Source organism: Vulpes lagopus, chromosome 5, assembly GCF_018345385.1.
Source record: "Vulpes lagopus strain Blue_001 chromosome 5, ASM1834538v1, whole genome shotgun sequence".
NCBI classification, from domain to species: Eukaryota; Metazoa; Chordata; class Mammalia; order Carnivora; family Canidae; genus Vulpes; species Vulpes lagopus.
In genome coordinates this window covers 9,620,909-9,627,117 of record NC_054828.1, presented here as the reverse complement: position 1 = coordinate 9,627,117, position 6,209 = coordinate 9,620,909, and positions in this window count along the sequence as shown.

The following is a 6,209-nucleotide window of genomic DNA, read 5'->3' as shown; positions in this document are numbered from 1 at the left end:
GGGCGGGAAAGGGCAGACAGCACCCAGCCACAAGGTGACCACACAGACCCCTGCCGCCAGTACCATTCAGCAGAAAAGCCGGGTTTATGTCTCCGCCTCCTAGCTGGTTGCCTGGCACACAACAGGCACTGCCAGCATTGGCTGAATTTGAATTTGTTGAACTGCAAAGTCACACAAACCCCCTCAACCCTGCAGCATCCTTGCAGGGCCGCCATCACAATCCTACAGTCATCCTGATGTTTACTACCTACCTCAGCCCCCGGGTTTGAGGCCCGGCCCCCCCACACACACCCACGCCAGCATTCACACAGTTAACACCTTCCACCCCCAGCTCCGACAGCGGCTGCGGCCCCTGCCTTCCGCAGCCAGTCACACGGTCACAGTCACAGAGTCACACGCACGCCCGCCCAGCACAGCACCCACCACGGGACCCGCAGGCTCACTGCATCACCTGGCTTCTGGCTGTAGGACACCTTTATCTGGTCCCCTTGCACTGTCTGTGTCGTCTGCCCTTGGTACCCAGACATCCCTCTGGGGTGCCAGCTTGCTCCTCACGCCTCAGTCACTGAGACAGGGACAGCAGCTGTCTCTTCATAAGCCATCTTCTTGGACCTGAGCAAAGGTGGCGCAGAGGAGGGGGGACTTCCCAGGTGGGCCTCTTCACAAGGAGCCTCGAGTACCCACCTGTACCCATTACTGCCCAGGCAGCATGGCACAGTGACCACAAGGCAGGCTGCGGGCAGGTCACCTTGGTTCGGATCCTGGTGTGGCCTCTTGCTAGTCAGGTGTCTCTGGGAAGCCTAACCTCTCCAGACCTTGGTTTCCTCCCCTATAAACTAGAAATAAGTCTATAACTGGAAGAAGGGAAGGATTTCAAAGAGGCCTGGGAATGTCTTAATGGTGATGGGAATGTTGGTCAGTGTGGCTGGTGATGAGTTCCTGGGTATGTACATATATCAAAACTGACCCATGTATTTTATTGTACCTCAATACGGTTGTAGAATTGGTAACTACCTCAGAGAGTGGTCTAGAGGCTCAGATGAGATAATCCATCTGGAAGGACTGCACAGGATGCCTGGCACATGGAGCACGTCATCCCTTCAACACAGGGTTTGAGTGTTCCCCAGCAGCTACGTGTTATTCCGGGCCCGAGTGGACAGCACAAGGCTAATACAGGCTCCTGCCCTGGAGGAGCCCCGATCCAGAAGGACAGATGCGTAAACAGATAAATTAGGAGACAGGGTGACAAGGGAGATTGGGGGTGGGAGGGTGGGAAGGTAATCCCAGAACACAAGATTTGAAATCTAAAGACTTAGAGATAAAACCGCAGGACACCAGGTGATGTTGACCTTGACCTTCTGTGTCCTTATCTATAAAAGAGATGAGATGACGACTATTGAGGCAACCCTGTATGTGTAATCAGCAGTGTTCTTCTTACTCCGCAGGTAGCCTCTCGGTGCTCCTGTGAAGTATGTTACTGCTATCTTACAAATGGGGACATTGAAGCACAGAGAGGTTAAGCAACTTGTTCAAGGTCACACAGCCGGTAAGTGGTAGAGACTGGACTGGAACCCAAGCCTTCCAGCTGTGGAGCCTGCACGCTTAAATTAACACCATGCTATGCTGCCTCTTGGCAGGTGCTGACTGATTGACAATGATAATTATGACACATTTTACACTTGTGAGCATCAAACACAACATATGTAAAAGTGCTTTGCCAACTGAAAGTGCTGTACGGACATGAGTTCTGACTTACGCACAAAGTGTTGTGGGAGCACAAAGGAGGGAACACACAGCTCAGCCTCCGGGGAGGGAGGCAAAGGGGAGGGAGGCTACTAGGAGCAGCATCATTGAGCACCCACCCATCCTTACTGCAGGCCCGAGGTGGAAATGTAATATAGGAGACCCAGAGCTGGGGTTCTGGGACCTACCAGGCTCTTAAGTGGGATAGACACAAATCATTACAGTCCAGACGTCTTTGTGCACTGCTTGGAAATGGCAAGACGGGGACAGAAGAGGCAGCTGGAACCACAGGGCTCCCAGCCTGAATGCCATGCTAAAGAGACACTCCCCCCCCATACCCTCTCCTTGCAGACACTATGCCAATGTGGGGGGTCTTTCTATACCAGCAGTTCTCTAAAGAACACCTCCTTCTTTTCTTCCTAAGACTTAGCACCTCTTCCAGGAAGCCTCCTGGGCTTGGTACTTGCTCTGGGTTTCCACAGCAAGTGGAAACTTGTGTTTCCCTCGTGTTGTCATTGCCCGTTTATCAGTCTAGCACTAGACTGAGATCCAGGTGAACAAGGGCCTGATTCTAGCTCCCAGCAGTTACTCAATAAATGTCTGCTAGAGGAATGAATAAATGAGTAAGTATCTTGCCTATTTCTTCCTCTGAGTCCCGTGGCCTTTCGATGCAAAGATGCCAGGCCCTGCCTCAGGGGTGAAACGGGTTGGGGAGGGGGCTTGTAACGGGAGCCTCTGAACCCAGATGCACAGAGGCACCTCACAGACTTGGAAAGACCCCGGCCCATCTTTGACCCTGGGACCCTGAGGAACCAGGCTTTCCAGTAGGTCTGGGAGCTGGTCCTATGGGCTGGGGGCCACACCCCATGACTCTCACTCCCCACCCCCTTGATAAAGTCTGAGCACAGCAGAAAGCCAAGTGGCCACAACCCTCAGCTAATTGCTGAGGGGCCTGCCCAAGGCCAGGGCTTTTTGGACTGTGTGTCTAGAGCAGTCTAAGCTGTCCTCCATCAAAAAGATCTCATACCCTGGGAGTGGGGGCTCAGGGCCAAGGAAGGAGTTGGCTTCCATCCCGGGGACAGACTTGGGCCCTCCAGTGCAGAGTGGGTATCCCCGCTCTCCTGAGAGAGCCCTAGCAGCACCCGTGCCAGGCAAGCCTGCTTTCCCCAGCTTGATGGCCAGAGGAAGTCAGGCTCCAAATTGGGGACAGTCCAAGGCCAAGCGACAAATGGCCTGGGGCCCCAGCCCCAGGCTGTAGGATGGCAAAGTACATATCTGCCCCCATACCGGGTAGCTTCGGTCAGCTGGCCCAGAGCCCCTCACTGCCCTGCCCCCACCGCCCTGGCCTCGAGGCCTGGGCCTGCCTCACCCTCACCCAGGAAGGGAGGTATTACAGCGTTGGTGCTCCTTTGGTGGTTGAGGAACTGGAGGTTTGCGGGGTGATGGGGTGGGGTGGGGGGTGGGTCAGGGGACAAGGCTTCCCAGCAAAGACTGCCTGGGGTTCAAGGCCTGCTCTACCATTTACTAGCTCGTGACCTTGAGCATCACCTTTCTGAGCCTCGGTTTTCTCATCTATAAAATGTGGATAACAAGAGTGATCGCCCCAGGGAGTTAACACATCCTCAGCCTCGAAAGCTTGGCTTGGTTGCAGGGCTGAGCAATATAATCGCTCCAGCTGCAGGAGTTTGCGCACGCGCACACACCCACCTGTGCGCAAAGGAGACAGGCCTCGGGGAGGAGCATCCCCAGGCTGGGAAGGCTACAGGCACATCACCTGGAAGGGGGCTGTGGTCGCCACACAGAGCCCCCACCGCTCCTGTTGGAGACGCCCACACACTGGTGAGGCTGTGCCGCTGTGGCTGTGAATACCGGGGAGTCAGGAGAGACCCCAGGAAGGCAGACAGACAGACAGACCCCCAGGCCTGCAGCAGGCAGCCTGGGGGAGCCTACTGCGCGGCCTCTGCAGCCTTGGGCCTCGTGTCCTGCGTACAAAGGCAAGGGAAGCTCAGTGTTTGTTTTCCTGGGGCTGAGCAATGCATTTTTAGCTTTTCTAGTCTCCAGACAAGGAAGAGGATGTTTGGACGGGACAGCTCAGATCTACCTGTCCTGGAAGCTGGCTGGAAATGGAGCAGAGCCCCCGCCCCCACCCCCAAACGGGCTGGGAGGTGATCCCTCCCCAGAGCTGGTGCTGGTCAGCTTTCCCTAGAGAGGTTTCATCCTTACTGCACCCTTGGCTGCTCCCAGGCTGGGCCCCTGGTAACCGGGACACCTCCCCTACAGAGCCTTCGTCGGGGGCCAAGCACTCTGCCTGAGGAAAGGGTAGCAATCTCACCATTCCACCACCAAAGGAGCAAGGCCACTTCCTGCGGGGCTCTGGGGCTCTTCCCTTGTTCATACCTGGGGGCGGGGCATTGAGACTCTGAGAAGGATATTTGCCCAGCATCACCCAGCGAGGAAGCGGGTGTGTCAAGATTTGAATCCAGAGCCTTGATGCCAAAGCCCCCACTTTTGCCATCTCCCCGTTACATGATGACTCCCTGTGTGGCCTGGATCGGAGCTGCCCAGTGTTTCATGTCACTTTCCATGCAGAAAATTAAAGTGAGCTGCATGGAGGAGGCTGGGCAGGGCTGGAGGCAGTGGGCCCCCAAGACCTGCCCACCTCCTCAGGGCGGTAGGGGGGCGGGTCATCTGCAGCCCTGTAGGTGGGAGCTTGTGTACTAGATCTGGGTTAGCGGGCCCTTTCCAAATCAGGGAGTCCTTGCCGCTGTGCTCTGAAGATTCACCTGGGATAGGGCAGGAGGGAGAAAGGGGTGGGCAGGCAGCCCCTCCTGCTGGGGGTACAGCAGCACCAGGACCTCACCAGCTCTCCGGAGGAGGATATTCGTGACTGCAGAAAACATGATTTGTCTGTCAGAAGAGTGGGAAGCTAACCACAGTGATAAAGCCACAGATTTGTCCTCAATGTTCCTGAGAGCACATGAGCCCAGGCCTTCAGGTATATTCACCCAGTTAGGCCTCACAACCGGCCTATGAGAGAGGAGCTATGTCACCTCCATTTTACAGATGGGAAAAGCGAGGCCTGGAGCGGCTTTGGCACTGTCAAGGATGAGTGAGGGCAGAGCTGGAGTTTGAAACTGGGCAGCCTGGTGCCGGCATCACTCTCTGGATGAAACATAGCTGCCCAGTCCTCCTGGGCCCCGCCCTCCCTCAGCCACTGGTTTTGGCCTCACTAGACCCCTGCCTGGTGAGGGCCCTCTGGTGAGCACTGGGCTGGACCCCTGGTGAAGGAGGCTCCTCCTCTGCCATGAGTGGCACCCCACCCTGGCCGGCTGACCCTGGACAGGGGAGGCTGCTAGAAAGGAGACTCAGATGGCAGGTTATGGACGGTCATTACCCCTCCCTTTGCTCAGCTTGCCACCAGGGTCCCCATCTCCTCCCCCAGCCGTTAGGAAGTCCTCCTTTGGGAGAAAGCCTGACACAGCATCGGTGTTCAAGACCCTGACCCTGCAATACAAGCCAATGGGGTTCGGAGGGGACCTCTGAGCCCAAGATCACACAGTAAGTCAGGGACAGAAATGAGCGACAGTTTTGCCAACTGCAGGGACCCCCAGCCCTCTCCTGCTGGGGGCGGGGACTCTGGGAGTGTGGGGGCGGGGGCGAGGGAGGCAGGTGGGTATGAGGAAAGGTTCTGGGCGAGGCTGTGGGTTCACAAGGAGTAGTGGATGACTGATTTCTACCCCAGACCACACTTCTACTTGTGGTGATCCCCCTCACACTGTGCCTTTCACTCTCCTCTCCAACCACATCTCTCCCACTTCCTCACCCTTCCCGCCTGCGCTCTGGGGAGCTTTCCCTGGAGTGAGTTCCCAGAAGTAGCAAGTTGTCCCTTCTCAGGCTGCCTAGAGGCCACTTGAGGATGCTTCCATGTCCTGGATGTATCCTAGGTCCCGCTGCCGCCGCTCCACCCCCCCCCACCCCCACCCCGCCCCAGGCCCATGAGCTTCTCGAAGGCAGGGACTGTAAGCCTGTGCAGGTTTGGGTTGAGACCCTGCTGTGCCGGTTACTGGCTGTGTGTCCTTGAGCAGGACACTGACCTCTCTGAGCCGCCCGTTTCTTCAGCTGTGAACCGGGATCAGTATGTTTGCCTCATGTGGCTACTGTGAGGACCAGATGTGAGAAGGGGTGTTGGGGCGCCCGCCCGGGGCCCGGCACAGTGCAGATGCTCAGCACACGGCACATCCACTACCTTTTCATCGTCGTCTGATGCACACCATGGCTCCTCGGAGCGAGGGCCACCGATTGGCCGCTGCCGCACCCGGGGGCCTGGAGGAAGCACGCAGGGCCAGGCCCACCTCGGACCTGCCAGGTCAGACTCGGCATTTTAAGAAGACTCCCAGTGACTCACTTGCACAGCAGTTTGAGAAGCACCGGTCGAAAATCGTCGAGCAGCGCGATTGCGCATGGAC